Source organism: Chiloscyllium plagiosum, unplaced genomic scaffold (genome assembly GCF_037043375.1).
Source record: "Chiloscyllium plagiosum isolate Xiang-an unplaced genomic scaffold, Cpla_swu_hap1 HiC_scaffold_41, whole genome shotgun sequence".
NCBI classification, from domain to species: Eukaryota; Metazoa; Chordata; class Chondrichthyes; order Orectolobiformes; family Hemiscylliidae; genus Chiloscyllium; species Chiloscyllium plagiosum.
The window spans coordinates 42,187,120-42,202,257 of NW_028270179.1; the positions used below are offsets into that span (position 1 = coordinate 42,187,120).

At 56.8% G+C, this 15,138-nt stretch overlaps 1 long non-coding RNA gene across 1 annotated transcript; it reads right to left on the bottom strand.

Moving 5' to 3' along the window:
- Positions 1 to 9,254: 9,254 nt before the first annotated feature.
- On the bottom strand, positions 9,255 to 12,618 carry LOC148138265 (uncharacterized). The gene is made up of 2 exons (XR_015754063.1): positions 12,526 to 12,618; positions 9,255 to 10,079 (listed from the first exon to the last, which is right to left on the bottom strand). It is a non-coding gene; the product is annotated as an uncharacterized LOC148138265 (long non-coding RNA).
- Positions 12,619 to 15,138: the final 2,520 nt, after the last annotated feature.

The window sequence follows — 15,138 nt, forward strand, 5'->3', positions numbered from 1 at the left end:
GGAGCTTTACTCTGAATCTAACCCTGTGCTGTCCCTGTCCCTGGGAGTGTTTGATGTGGGACAGTGTATTGGGAGCTTTACTCTGTGTCTAACCCTGTGCTGTCCCTGTCCCTGGGAGTGTTTGGTTTGGGGGGACAGGGAAGAGGGAGCTTTACTCCGTATCTAACCCCGTGCTGTCCCTGTCCCTGGGATGGGGGGACAGTGTAGAGGGAGCTTTACTCTGTATCTAACCCCATGATGTCCCTGTCCCTAGGAGTGTTTGATGGGGAGACAGTGTAGAGTGAGCTTTACTCTATATCTAACCCTGTGCTGTCCTTCTCCTGGGATGGGGGACAGTGTAGAGGGAGCGTTACTCTGTATCTAACCCTGTGCTGTCCTTCTCCTGGGATGGGGGACAGTGCAGAAGGAGCTTTACTCTGTATTTAACCCTGTGCTGTCCCTGTCCCTAGGATTGGGGGGGACAGTGTAGAGGGAGCTTTACTCTGTATCTAACCTCGTGCTGTCCCTGTCCCTGGGCGTGTTTGATGGGGGGACAGTGTAGGGAGAGCTTTACTCTGTATCTAACCCCGTGCTGTCCCTGTCCCTGGGATGGGGGGGACAGTGCAGAGGCAGCTTTACTCTGTATCTAAACCCGTCCTGTCCCTGTCCTGGGAGTGTTTTTTTGGGGGGACAGTGTAGAGGGAGCTTTACTCTGTATCTAACCCCGTGCTGTCCCTGTCCCTGGGAGCGTTTGATGGGGGGGACAGTGTAGAGTAAGCTTTACTCTGTATCTAACCCTGTGCTGTCCCTGTACCTGGAGTGCTTGATGGGGGGACAGTGTAGAGGGAGCTTTACTCTGTATCTAACCCTGTGCTGTCCCTCTCCTGGGATGGGGGACAGTGTAGAGGGAGCTTTACTCTGTATTTAACCCCGTGCTGTCCCTGTCCCTGGGATGGGGGACAGTGTAGAGGGAGCTTTACTCTGTATCGAACCCCGTGCTGTCCCTGTCCTGGGAGTGTTTGATGGGGGGACAGTGTAGAGGGAGCTTTACTTTGTATCTAACCCTGTGCTGTCCCTGTCCCTGGAGTGTTTGATGGGGGGACAGTGTAGAGGAAGCTTTACTCTGTATCTAACCCGTGCTGTCCCTGTCCCTGGGAGTGTTTGAAGGTGGGGACAGTGTAGAGGGAGTTTCACTCTGTATCTAACCCCGTGCTGTCCCTGTCCCTGGGAGTGTTTGATGGGGGGACAGTGTAGAGGGAGCTTCACTCTGTATCTAACCCCGTGCTGTCCCTGTCCCTGGGAGTGTTTGATGGGTGGGGACAGTGTAGAGGGAGTTTCACTCTGTATCTAACCCCGTGCTGTCCCTGTCCCTGGGAGTGTTTGATGGGGGGACAGTGTAGAGGGAGCTTCACTCTGTATCTAACCCCGTGCTGTCCCTGTCCCTGGGAGTGTTTGATGGGGGGACAGTGCAGAGGGAGCTTTACTCTGTATCTAACCCCGTGCTGTCCCTGTCCCTGGGAGTGTTTGATGGGGGGACAGTGCAGAGGGAGCTTCACTCTGTATCTAACCCCATGCTGTCCCTGTCCCTGGGAGTGTTTGATGGGGGGACAGTGCAGAGGAAGCTTCACTCTGTATTTCCTGCCTTGCTGTTTGTTTACTCTCGGGGCTGATAGTCCCTGGACATGAATGAGACCAGTAGCAAAAACGATGAGAGAAATACTGCAGACCAAGGCTGAAGAACAAACAGCAGAATTTCAGGTATATGTGACCGGAAATGAGAAAGAAAATAGAATTGATCGCAACTGAAATGAAGGAATATGTAGATAAATTGTGTCAAGGATATGGCAAAATGGGCGTTTGGTAACCTTTCTGGGGATGAGATTGGGCAGAGATGAATTAATGAGTAACTGTTCCTTTCGTCATCATGTGGGGATGCTGGTGTTGGACTGGGGTGTACAAAGATAAAAATCACACCAACACCAGGTTATAGTCCAACAGGTTTAATTGGAAGCACACTAGCTTTCGGAGCGACGCACCTATATTGGGGAGACAGGAACGTTTCAGAGAACACTTCTGGGAGACACGCACCAACCAACCCGTGGCTCAACACTTCAACTCCCCTTCCCACTCCGCCAAGGATATGCAGGTCCTTGGACTCCTCCATCGCCAGACCATGGCAACACGACGCCTGGAGGAAGAGCGCCTCATCTCCAACCACAAGGGATGAACTCAGATTTCTCCAGCTTCCTCATTTCCCCTCCCCCTAACTTATCTCTGTCCCAACCCTCGAACTCAGCACCACCTTCCTAACCTGCAATCCTCTTCCTGACCTCTCCGCCCACCACCCTCCACTCCAGCCTATCACCCTCACCTTAACCTCCTTCCACCTATCGCATTCCCAACGCCTCTCGCCCAACTCCCTCCTCCCTAACTTTTATCTTAGCCTGGTGGACACACCCTCCTCATTCCTGAAGAAGGGCTCATGCCCAAAACATCGATTCTACTGAGCCTTGGATGCTGCCTGACCTGCTGCGCTTCTCCAGCAACACATTATCAGCTCTGATCTCCAGCATCTGCAGTCCTCACTTTCTCCCCAGTGTACAGATATATCCTAAGAGAGAGAGGGGGAACTGAGAGACACCAGTCAGTGTACAGATATCTCCCTGAGAGAGAGAGGGGGAACTGAGAGACACCAGTCAGTGTACAGATATCTCCCTGAGAGAGAGAGAGGGGACTGAGAGACACCAGTCAGTGTACAGATATCTCCCTGAGAGAGAGGGGGGACTGAGCGACACCAGTCAGTGTACAGATATCGCCCTGAGAGAGAGAGAGGGGATTGAGAGACACCAGTCAGTGTACAGATATCTCCCTGAGAGAGAGAGAGGGGACTGAGAGACACCAGTCAGTGTACAGATATCTCCCTGAGAGAGAGAGGGGACTGAGAGACACCAGTCAGTGTACAGATATCTCCCTGAGAGAGAGAGAGGGGACTGAGAGACACCAGTCAGTGTACAGATATCTCCCTGAGAGAGAGAGGGGGAACTGAGAGACACCAGTCAGTGTACAGATATCTCCCTGAGAGAGAGAGGGGACTGAGAGACACCAGTCAGTGTACAGATATCTCCCTGAGAGAGAAAGAGGGGACTGAGAGACACCAGTCAGTGTACAAATATCTCCCTGAGAGAGAGGGGACTGAGAGACACCAGTCAGTGTACAGATATCTCCCTGAGAGAGAAAGAGGGGACTGAGACACACCAGTCAGTGTACAGATATCTCCCTGAGAGAGAGAGGGGGAGGGACTGAGAGACACCAGTCAGTGTGCAGATATCTCCCTGAGAGAGAGAGGGGGGACTGAGAGACACCAGTCAGTGTGCAGATATCTCCCTGAGAGAGAGGGGGGTGACTGAGAAATACTAGTCAGTGCACAGATATCTCCCTGAGAGAGAGAGGGGACTGAGAGACACCAGTAAGTGTACAGATATCTCCCTGAGAGAGAGAGGAGGGACTGAGAGACACCAGTCAGTGTGCAGATATCTTCCTGAGAGAGAGGGGGGACTGAGAGACACCAGTCAGTGTACAGATATCTCCCTGAGAGAGAGAGGGGAGATTGAGAGACACCAATCAGTGTACAGATATGTCCCTGAGAGAGAGTGAGAAGGGGGACTGAGAGACACCAGTCAGTGTACAGATATCTCCCTGAGAGAGAGAGGGGGGACTGAGAGACACCAGTCAGTGTACAGATATGTCCCTGAGAGAGATGGGGGACTGAGAGACCCCAGTCAGTGTACAGATATGTCCCTGAGAGAGACTGAGAGGGGGGACTGAGAGACACCAGTCACTGTACAGATACCTCCCTGAGAGAGAGAGAGGGGATTGAGAGACACCAGTCAGTGTACAGATATCTCCCTGAGAGAGAGAGGGGACTGAGAGACACCAGTCAGTGTACAGATACCTCCCTGAGAGAGAGAGGGGACTGAGCGACACCAGTCAGTGTACAGATCTCGCCCTGAGAGAGAGAGGGGACTGAGAGACACCAGTCAGTGTACAGATACCTCCTTGAGAGAGAGGGGGGACTGAGAGACACCAGTCAGTGTACAGATATCACCCTGAGAGAGAGGGGACTGAGAGACACCAGTTAGTGTACAGATATCTCCCTGAGAGAGAGAGGGAGGACTGAGAGACACCAGTCAGTGTACAGATATCTCCCTGAGAGAGGGGACTGAGAGACACCAGTCACTGTACAGATATCTCCCTGAGAGAGAGAGGGGGGTCTCAGAGACACCAGTCAGTGTACAGATATCTCCCTGAGAGAGAGGGGACTGAGAGACACCATCAGTGTACAGATATCTCCCTGAGAGAGAGGGGGGACTGAGAGGCACCAGTCAGTGTACAGATATCTCCCTGAGAGAGAGGGGGGGACTGAGAGACACCAGTCAGTGTACAGATATCTCCCTGAGAGAGAGAGGGGGGACTGAGAGACACCAGTCAGTGTACAGTTATCTCCCTGAGAGAGAGGGGGGTGACTGAGAAATACTAGTCAGTGCACAGATATCTCCCTGAGAGAGAGAGGGGACTGAGAGACACCAGTAAGTGTACAGATATCTCCCTGAGAGAGAGAGGAGGGACTGAGAGACACCAGTCAGTGTGCAGATATCTTCCTGAGAGAGAGGGGGGACTGAGAGACACCAGTCAGTGTACAGATATCTCCCTGAGAGAGAGAGGGGAGATTGAGAGACACCAATCAGTGTACAGATATGTCCCTGAGAGAGAGTGAGAAGGGGGACTGAGAGACACCAGTCAGTGTACAGATATCTCCCTGAGAGAGAGAGGGGGGACTGAGAGACACCAGTCAGTGTACAGATATGTCCCTGAGAGAGATGGGGGACTGAGAGACCCCAGTCAGTGTACAGATATGTCCCTGAGAGAGACTGAGAGGGGGGACTGAGAGACACCAGTCAGTGTACAGATATCTCCCTGAGAGAGAGAGGGGGGACTGAGAGACACCAGTCAGTGTACAGATATCTCCCTGAGAGAGGGGGGACTGAGAGACACCAGTCACTGTACAGATACCTCCCTGAGAGAGAGAGGGGATTGAGAGACACCAGTCAGTGTACAGATATCTCCCTGAGAGAGAGAGGGGACTGAGAGACACCAGTCAGTGTACAGATACCTCCCTGAGAGAGAGAGGGGACTGAGCGACACCAGTCAGTGTACAGATATCGCCCTGAGAGAGAGAGGGGACTGAGAGACACCAGTCAGTGTACAGATACCTCCTTGAGAGAGAGGGGGGACTGAGAGACACCAGTCAGTGTACAGATATCACCCTGAGAGAGAGGGGACTGAGAGACACCAGTTAGTGTACAGATATCTCCCTGAGAGAGAGAGGGAGGACTGAGAGACACCAGTCAGTGTACAGATATCTCCCTGAGAGAGGGGACTGAGAGACACCAGTCACTGTACAGATATCTCCCTGAGAGAGAGAGGGGGGTCTCAGAGACACCAGTCAGTGTACAGATATCTCCCTGAGAGAGAGGGGACTGAGAGACACCAGTCAGTGTACAGATATCTCCCTGAGAGAGAGAGAGAGGACTGAGAGACACCAGTCAGTGTACAGATACCTCCCTGAGAGAGAGAGGGGACTGAGAGACACCAGTCAGTGTACAGATATCTCCCTGAGAGAGAGAGAGGGGGGACTGAGAGACACCAGTCAGTGTACAGATATCTCCCTGAGAGAGAGAGCGGGGACTGAGAGACACCAGTCAGTGTACAGATATCTCCCTGAGAGAGGGGGGACTGAGAGACACCAGTCAGTGTACAGATATCTCCCTGAGAGAGAGAGAGAGGACTGAGAGACACCAGTCAGTGTACAGATACCTCCCTGAGAGAGAGAGGGGACTGAGAGACACCAGTCAGTGTACAGATACCTCCCTGAGAGAGAGAGAGGACTGAGAGACACCAGTCAGTGTACAGATATCTCCCTGAGAGAGGGGACTGAGAGACACCAGTCACTGTACAGATATCTCCCTGAGAGAGAGAGGGGGGTCTCAGAGACACCAGTCAGTGTACAGATATCTCCCTGAGAGAGAGGGGACTGAGAGACACCAGTCAGTGTACAGATACCTCCTTGAGAGAGAGGGGGGACTGAGAGACACCAGTCAGTGTACAGATATCACCCTGAGAGAGAGGGGACTGAGAGACACCAGTTAGTGTACAGATATCTCCCTGAGAGAGAGAGGGAGGACTGAGAGACACCAGTCAGTGTACAGATATCTCCCTGAGAGAGGGGACTGAGAGACACCAGTCACTGTACAGATATCTCCCTGAGAGAGAGAGGGGGGTCTCAGAGACACCAGTCAGTGTACAGATATCTCCCTGAGAGAGAGGGGACTGAGAGACACCAGTCAGTGTACAGATATCTCCCTGAGAGAGAGAGAGAGGACTGAGAGACACCAGTCAGTGTACAGATACCTCCCTGAGAGAGAGAGGGGACTGAGAGACACCAGTCAGTGTACAGATATCTCCCTGAGAGAGAGAGAGGGGGGACTGAGAGACACCAGTCAGTGTACAGATATCTCCCTGAGAGAGAGAGCGGGGACTGAGAGACACCAGTCAGTGTACAGATATCTCCCTGAGAGAGGGGGGACTGAGAGACACCAGTCAGTGTACAGATATCTCCCTGAGAGAGAGAGAGAGGACTGAGAGACACCAGTCAGTGTACAGATACCTCCCTGAGAGAGAGAGGGGACTGAGAGACACCAGTCAGTGTACAGATACCTCCCTGAGAGAGAGAGAGGACTGAGAGACACCAGTCAGTGTACAGATATCTCCCTGAGAGAGGGGACTGAGAGACACCAGTCACTGTACAGATATCTCCCTGAGAGAGAGAGGGGGGTCTCAGAGACACCAGTCAGTGTACAGATATCTCCCTGAGAGAGAGGGGACTGAGAGACACCAGTCAGTGTACAGATATCTCCCTGAGAGAGAGAGAGGGGACTGAGAGACACCAGTCAGTGTACAGATATCTCCCTGAGAGAGAGGGGACTGAGAGACACCAGTCAGTGTACAGATATCTCCCTGAGAGAGAGAGGGGACTGAGAGACATCAGTCAGTGTACAGATATCACCCTGAGAGAGAGGGGACTGAGAGACACCAGTCAGTGTACAGATATCTCCCTGAGAGAGAGGGGACTGAGAGACACCAGTCAGTGTACAGATATCTCCCTGAGATAGAGAGGGGACTGAGAGAAACCAGTCAGTGTACAGATATCTCCCTGAGAGAGGGGACTGAGAGACACCAGTCAGTGTACAGATATCTCCCTGAGAGAGAGAGGGGACTGAGAGACACCAGTCAGTGTACAGATATCTCCCTGAGAGAGAGCGGGGGGTCTGAGAGACACCAGTCAGTGTACAGATATCTCCCTGAGAGAGAGGGGGGACTGAGAGACACCAGTCAGTGTACAGATATCTCCCTGAGAGAGAGAGAGGGGACTGAGAGACACCAGTCAGTGTACAGATATCTCCCCGAGAGAGAGGGGCAGGGGGAGTGGGAGACACCAGTCAGTGTACAGATATCTCCCTGAGAGAGAGGGGCAGGGGGAGTGGGAGACACCAGTGAGTGTACAGGTATCTCCCTGCTACATTGATGTGTGTATTGGCACCACCTCATGCTCCCATGAGGAGTTTGGACAATTCATCAACTTCACACACACCCTCCACCCTGACCTCAAATACACCTGAACCATCTCAGATACCTGCCTCACCTTCCTCGGCCTCTCCATCTCCATTTCCAGCGACTGATTCAACAAACTTACTACAAACCCACTGAATCCCACAACTACATGGACGACACCTCCTCCCATCCTGCCTCCTGTAAAAACACTATTCCTTAGTCCCAATTCCTCCACCTTCACCACATCTGCTCCCAGGAGGACCAGTTCCACCAGAGACCATCCCAGATGGCCTCCTTCAGAGACCACAATTTCCCCTCTCATGTGGTCACCGGTGCCCTCCACACATCTCCTCCACCCTTGAACCCTCACCCCCCCAACCGCAACAAGGACAGGACCTCCCCGGTCCTCACCTTCCACCCCACCAACCTCCAGATACATCGCACCATCTTCCACCAATTTCTGCCACCTCCAAACGGACCCCACCACCACAGGTATATTTCCCTCCCCACTCCTACCTGAGTTTCCCTCAGCGACTCCCCTCGTCAGATCCACATCCCCCACCGGCCCACACCCCACTCCCGGCACCTTCCCCTGCCACCAGGAAGTGGATTATCTGCGCCCGAAGCCTCACCCCTCACCCCTCCCCATCCAAGACCTGAAGGGTGCCTTCCACGTCCATCAGAGTTTTCCCTGCACTTTTACACACCTCACCTGCTATATCCATTGCTCCCGATGGGGTCTCATCCTTGGGGAGACAGGATGCCAATTTGCAGATCATTTCAGAAATCATCTCTGGGACACCCGCACTAACCAGCCCCACTGCCCCACGACTGAACACTTCAACTCCCCCCCCCCCCGCCGCTTCACCAAAGACATGCAGGTCCTGGGCCTCCCTCACCAAACCCTAACCACCCGACTCCTGGAGGAAGAATACCTCACCTTCCGCCTTGGGGCCCTCCAACCCCAACAGGATCAACATGGATTTCACCCCCCCCCCACCTTATCCTAGATCCAGCCTTCCAACTCGGCACTGCCCTCCTGACCTGACCATCTTCCTTCCCACCTATCAGCCCCACCCTCCTCTCCGACCTGTCACCTTCTCCCCCACCTATGTCTTCCTATCGCACTCTGAACTACCTTCACCCCCCCCCCAGACCCACCCCCTCCCATTTATCTCTCAGCACCCCTCATTGGCCCTCACCCCCCCCCCCCCCCCCCCCACATTCCTGATGAAGGGCTTACGCTTGCAACATCGATTCTCCTGCTCCTCGGATGCTGCCTGACTGACTGTGCTTTTCCAGCACCACACTCTTCAAGTTTAAATTATGCCCCAGGATACCGAAGTTTGCATGTACTGTTTCTGCCAACATCAAACCAATGAGATGATTCAATGTTTGGGGGAGCGGGGGAAGGCGGGTATATAAAACACAGGCAGCACGAAAGTTAGAGAGAGAGAGTAAACTACCATCGACAGAGTAACTGCCAGCAAACCACTCTCTCTCGAAGGTAGCTTTTTCATATAACCATTTTCACAGTAATAGACAGGAGATGACCCAGGGAGATCTACAGCTGAAGAGGACAGACACCAAAGACAACAGTCGCTGTGTGGTTTTGAAATTAAGTCGATGTAATTTTAATCAGTGTTTTATTGGAACAGTATATTGTTATCCAGTTTGAGGCAGGTAAGAGAAAGGGGGGGGGTGGGCTTCGAGTTGTGAATAGTTGTTGTTTCATGTTCACGTTTAGAGTTTCGGAATAACTTGGGGCGGCACGGTGGCACAGTGGTTAGCACTGCTGCCTCACAGCGCCAGAGACCCGGGTTCAATTCCCGCCTCAGGCGACTCTGTGTGGAGTTTGCACATTCTCCCCGTGTCTGCGTGGGTTTCCTCCGGGTGCTCCGGTTTCCTCCCACAGTCACAAAGATGTGCAGGGTCAGGGTGAATTGGCCGTGATAAATTGCCCCTAGTGTTAGGTGCATCAGTCAGAGGGAAGTGGGTCTGGGTGGGTTAATCGTCGGTGCGGACTGGTTGGGCCGAAGGGCCTGTTTCCACACTGTGGGGAATCGAATCTAAAATTGAGATTATTTTCTTCAAACGCTGGAATTTGGGGAGTCCTCTGTCCCTCGTGCGTATGGAGCGAGGTGAGCTTTTCTGGGGTGTATGGTTTGGTTTGGTTTTTTCCCACCAGGTTGGAACACCAGGGGTTTCCAACTGCCCCCTCCAGGGAACAGTAGCCACACTGCTGCTCCCTTACTGTGTCCGAGCCCTCTTCCTGAAGAGACGGCGCCACAATTCCTGCCACAGGAGTTCCCGTTCCATCCTCAGTCCCTGGAGCACGCTGAGATTTTCCTGAGCTCGACGTATCAGGTACGGAATCACATCCTCGACAGGTCCATAGGGAATGGATTTATACACGCGGTAACCAGCCTGGCCTATAGGCAGGGAGGGAGAGAGAGAGAGAGGGGGTGAGTTGTTGGGGGGGGGGGGTGGAGAGAGAGAGAGGGCGAGGGAGAAGGGGGAATGAGAGAGGGATGGGGGGAGAGAGGGAGAAGGGAGGGGGAGGGAGAGGGAGAGAGAGGGGGTGAGTGAGGGGAGAGAGAGAGGGTGAGGGAGAAGGGGGAATGAGAGGGGGAGGGGGAATGAGAGGGGGATGGGGGGAGAGGGAGGGGGAGAGAGAGAGAGAGGGCGAGGGAGAAGGGGGAATGAGAGGGGGAGGGAGAATGGGGGGGGGATGGGGGGAGAGAGAGGAAGAAGGGAGGGGGAGGGAGAGGGAGAGAGAGGGGGTAAGTGGGGGGAGAGAGGGTGAGGGAGAAGGGGGAATGAGAGGGGGAATGAGAGGGGGAGGGGGAATGAGAGGGGGATGGGCGGGGAGGGAGGGGGAGAGAGAGAGAGGGCGAGGGAGAAGGGGGAATGAGAGGGGGAGGGGGAATGGGGGGATGGGGGGAGAGAGAGGGAGAAGGGAGGGAGAGGGAGAAGGGAGGGAGAGAGAGAGGGGGTGAGTGGGGGGGGGAGAGAGAGGGGGTGAGTGGGGGGGGAGAGAGAGAGGGTGAGGGAGAAGGGAGAATGAGAGGGGGAGGGGGAATGAGGGGGGATGGGGAGAGAGAGGGAGAAGGGAGGGAGAGGGAGAGAGAGAAGGGGTGAGTGGGGGGGAGAGAGAGAGAGAGGGTGAGGGAGAAGGGAGAAGGGGGAATGAGAGGGGAGAGGGGGAGGGGGAATGAGGGGGGATGGGGGGAGAGAGAGGGAGAAGGGAGGGAGAGAGAGAGGGTGAGTGGGGGGGGAGAGAGAGAGAGGGTGAGGGAGAAGGGGGAATGAGAGGGGGAGAGGGAGAGGGGGAGGGGAATGAGGGGTGGGATGGGGGGAGAGAGAGGGAGAAGGGAGGGGGAGAGGGAGGGAGAGAGAGAGGGTGAGTGGGGGGGAGAGAGAGAGAGGGTGAGGGAGAAGGGGGAATGAGAGGGGAAGGGGGAGAGGGAATGAGGTGGGGATGGGGGAGAGAGAGGGAGGGAGAGGGAGAGAAAGAGGGGGTGAGTGGGGGGGAGAGAGAGAGAGGGTGAGGGAGAAGGGGGAATGAGAGAGGGAGAGGGGGGAAGGGGAGAGGGGGAGGGAGAAAGAGAGAGGGAGGGGGAGGGAGAGAGAGAGGGAGAGAGATAGAGGGCGGGAGACAGATGGGGGAGAGAGAGGGCGAGGGAGAAGGGGGAATGAGAGGGGGAGAGGGAGGGGGGGAAGAGGAGAGGGGGAGGGAGAGAGAGAGGGAGAAGGGAGGGAGAGGGAGAGAGAGAGGGGGTGAGTGGGGGGGAGAGAGAGAGAGAGGGCGAGGGAGAAGGAGGAATGAGAGGGGGAGAGGGAGAGGGGGGAAGGGGAGAGGGGGATGGGGGGAGAGAGAGGGAGGGGGAGGGAGAGGAATAGAGAGAGGGTGTGAGTGGGGGGGGGAGAGAGAGAGAGAGGGTGAGGGAGAAGGGGGAATGAGAGGGGGAGATGGAGAGGGGGGAAGGGAAGAGGGGGAGGGAGAGAGAGAGAGGGAGAAGGGAGGGGGAGGGAGAGAGAGGGATAGGGAGAACAGAGAGGGAGAGAGAGATAGAGGGAGAGAGACAGATGGGGGAGAGAGAGAAGGCGAGGGAGAAGGGGGAATGAGAGGGGGAGAGGGAGGGGGGAAGGGAAGAGGGGGAGGGGGAGAGAGAGGGGGAGAAGGGAGGGGGAGGGAGAGAGAGGGATAGGGAGAACAGAGAGAGAGAGAGATAGAGGGAGAGAGACAGATGGGGGAGAGAGAGAGAGGGTGAGGGAGAAGGGGGATTGAGAGGGGGAGAGGGAGAGGGGGGAAGGGGAGAGGGGGATGGGGGGAGAGAGAGGGAGAAGGGAGGGGGAGGGAGAGAGAGGGATAGGGAGAAGAGAGGGAGAGAGATAGATAGAGGGAGAGAGACAGATAGGGGAGAGAGAGAGAGGGTGAGGGAGAAGGGGGAATGAGAGGGGGTGGGGGGAGAGAGATGGAGGTAAGTGAGGGGGAGAGAGAGAGGGAGAAGGGACAGGGATGAAGAGAGGGGGGGGGAGGGAGGGAGAGGGAGAGAGGGTCGGAGGGAGAGGGGGAGGGAGGGGGAGAGACACACAGAGGGCGAGGGAGATGGGGAGAGAGGGAAAAAGAGAGGGAGAGAGACAGATGGGGGAGAGAGAGAGGGCGAGGGAGAAGGGGGGAATGAGAGGGGGAGGGGGAGAGAGATGGAGGTAAGTGAGGGGGAGAGAGAGGGGGAGAAGGGACAGGGATGAAGAGAGATAGAGGGGGAGGGAGGGAGAGGGAGAGGGGTCAGAGGGAGAGGGAGATGGGGAGAGAGGGAAAGAGAGAGGGAGAGAGACAGAGAGAGTGTGTGGGAGGGTAAATGTATCACATACCCAGAGTGAGTGAAACATGGTCACACATTCCCAGTAACTGAGCAAAGCCGACTGTCTCCTGGTCTCTCGGGATTCCCAACTCCTGCATCCTGTATCACAGAGAGAGAGGGAGAGTGGGGATTAGTCAGAGAGAGAGGGGGGGTGGAGAGAGGCAGGTTAGACGGGGGGAGAGAGAGATGGAGTGGGGGGGGTGGAGAGAGGCAGGTTAGACGGGGGGGGGAGAGAGAGATGGAGTGGGGGGGTGGAGAGAGGCAGGTTAGACGGGGGGAGAGAGAGATGGAGTGGGGGGGGTGGAGAGAGGCAGGTTAGACGGGGGGGAGAGAGAGATGGAGTGGGGGGGTGGAGAGAGGCAGGTTAGACGGGGGGGTGAGAGAGAGATGGAGTGGGGGGGTGGAGAGAGGCAGGTTAGACGGGTGGGGGAGAGAGAGATGGAGTGGGGGGGGTGGAGAGAGGCAGGTTAGACGGTGGGGGTGAGAGAGAGATGGAGTGGGGGGGTGGAGAGAGGCAGGTTAGACGGGTGGGGGAGAGAGAGATGGACTGGGGGGGTGGAGAGAGGCAGGTTAGACGGGGGGGGGGAGAGAGAGATGGACTGGGGGGGTGGAGAGAGGCAGGTTAGACGGTGGGGGGGGAGAGAGAGATGGAGTGGGGGGGGTGGAGAGAGGCAGGTTAGACGGGGGGGGGAGAGAGAGATGGACTGGGGGGGTGGAGAGAGGCAGTTTAGACGGGGGGGAGAGAGATGGAGTGGGGGGGGTGGAGAGAGGCAGGTTAGACGGTGGGGGGAGAGAGAGATGGAGTGGGGGGGTGGAGAGAGGCAGGTTAGACGGGGGGGGGGGAGAGAGATGGAGTGGGGGGGTGGAGAGAGGCAGGTTAGACGGGGGGGAGAGAGATGGAGTGGGGGGGTGGAGAGAGGCAGGTTAGACGAGGGGGGGGGAGAGAGAGATGGAGTGGGGGGGTGGAGAGAGGCAGTTTAGACGGGGGGGAGAGAGATGGAGTGGGGGGGTGGAGAGAGGCAGGTTAGACGGGTGGGGGAGAGAGAGATGGAGTGGGGGGGTGGAGAGAGGCAGGTTAGACGGGGGGGAGAGAGATGGAGTGGGGGGGTGGAGAGAGGCAGGTTAGACGGGGGGGAGAGAGATGGAGTGGGGGGGTGGAGAGAGGCAGGTTAGACGGGGGGGGGAGAGAGATGGAGTGGGGGGGTGGAGAGAGGCAGGTTAGACGGGGGGGAGAGATGGAGTGGGGGGGTGGAGAGAGGCAGGTTAGACGGGGGGGGAGAGAGATGGAGTGGGGGGGTGGAGAGAGGCAGGTTAGACGGGGGGGGAGAGAGAGATGGAGTGGGGGGGGTGAAGAGAGGCAGGTTAGACCGGGGGGGGGAGAGAGAGATGGAGTGGGGGGGTGGAGAGAGGCAGGTTAGACGGGGGGGAGAGAGATGGAGTGGGGGGGTGAAGAGAGGCAGGTTAGACCGGGGGGGGGAGAGAGAGATGGAGTGGGGGGGTGGAGAGAGGCAGGTTAGACGGGGGGGGGGGAGAGAGAGAGATGGAGTGGGGGGGTGGAGAGAGGCAGGTTAGACGGGTGGGGGAGAGAGAGATGGAGTGGGGGGGTGGAGAGAGGCAGGTTAGACGGGGGGGGGAGAGAGATGGAGTGGGGGGGTGGAGAGAGGCAGGTTAGACGGGGGGGAGAGAGATGGAGTGGGGGGGTGGAGAGAGGCAGGTTAGACGGGGGGGGAGAGAGATGGAGTGGGGGGGTGGAGAGAGGCAGGTTAGACGGTGGGGGGGGGAGAGAGATGGAGTGGGGGGGGTGAAGAGAGGCAGGTTAGACCGGGGGGGGGAGAGAGAGATGGAGTGGGGGGGTGGAGAGAGGCAGGTTAGACGGGGGGGGAGAGAGAGATGGAGTGGGGGGGTGGAGAGAGGCAGGTTAGAAGGGGGGGAGAGAGAGAAGGTGGGGGGGTGGAGAGAGGCAGGTTAGACGGTGGGGGGGGGGAGAGAGAGATGGAGTGGGTGGGTGGAGAGAGGCAGGTTAGAAGGGGGGGAGAGAGAGAGATGGAGTGGGGGGGTGGAGAAAGGCAGGTTAGACGGGGGGGGTAGAGAGAGATGGAGTGGGGTGGGTGGAGAGAGTCAGGTTAGATGGGGGGGGAGAGACAGATGGACTGGGGGGGTGGAGAGAGGCAGGTTAGACGGGGGGGGGAGAGAGAGATGGAGTGGGGGGGTGGAGAGAGGCAGGTTAGACGGGGGGGGGAGAGAGAGATGGAGTGGGGGGGGTGGAGAGAGGCAGGTTAGACGGGGGGGAGAGAGAGAAGGAGTGGGGGGGTGGAGAGAGGCAGGTTAGAAGGGGGGGGAGAGAGAGAGATGGAGTGGGGGGGTGGAGAGAGGCAGGTTAGACGGGGGGGAGAGAGAGATGGAGTGGGGGGGTGGAGAGAGGCAGGTTAGATGGGGGGGGAGAGAGAGAGATGGAGTGGGGGGGTGGAGAGAGGCAGGTTAGACGGGGGGGGGGAGAGAGAGAGATGGAGTAGGGGGGGTGGAGAGAGGCAGGTTAGACGGTGGGGGGAGAGAGAGAGATGGAGTAGGGGGGATGGAGAGAGGCAGGTTAGACGGGGGGGGGGGAGAGATGGAGTGGGGGGGT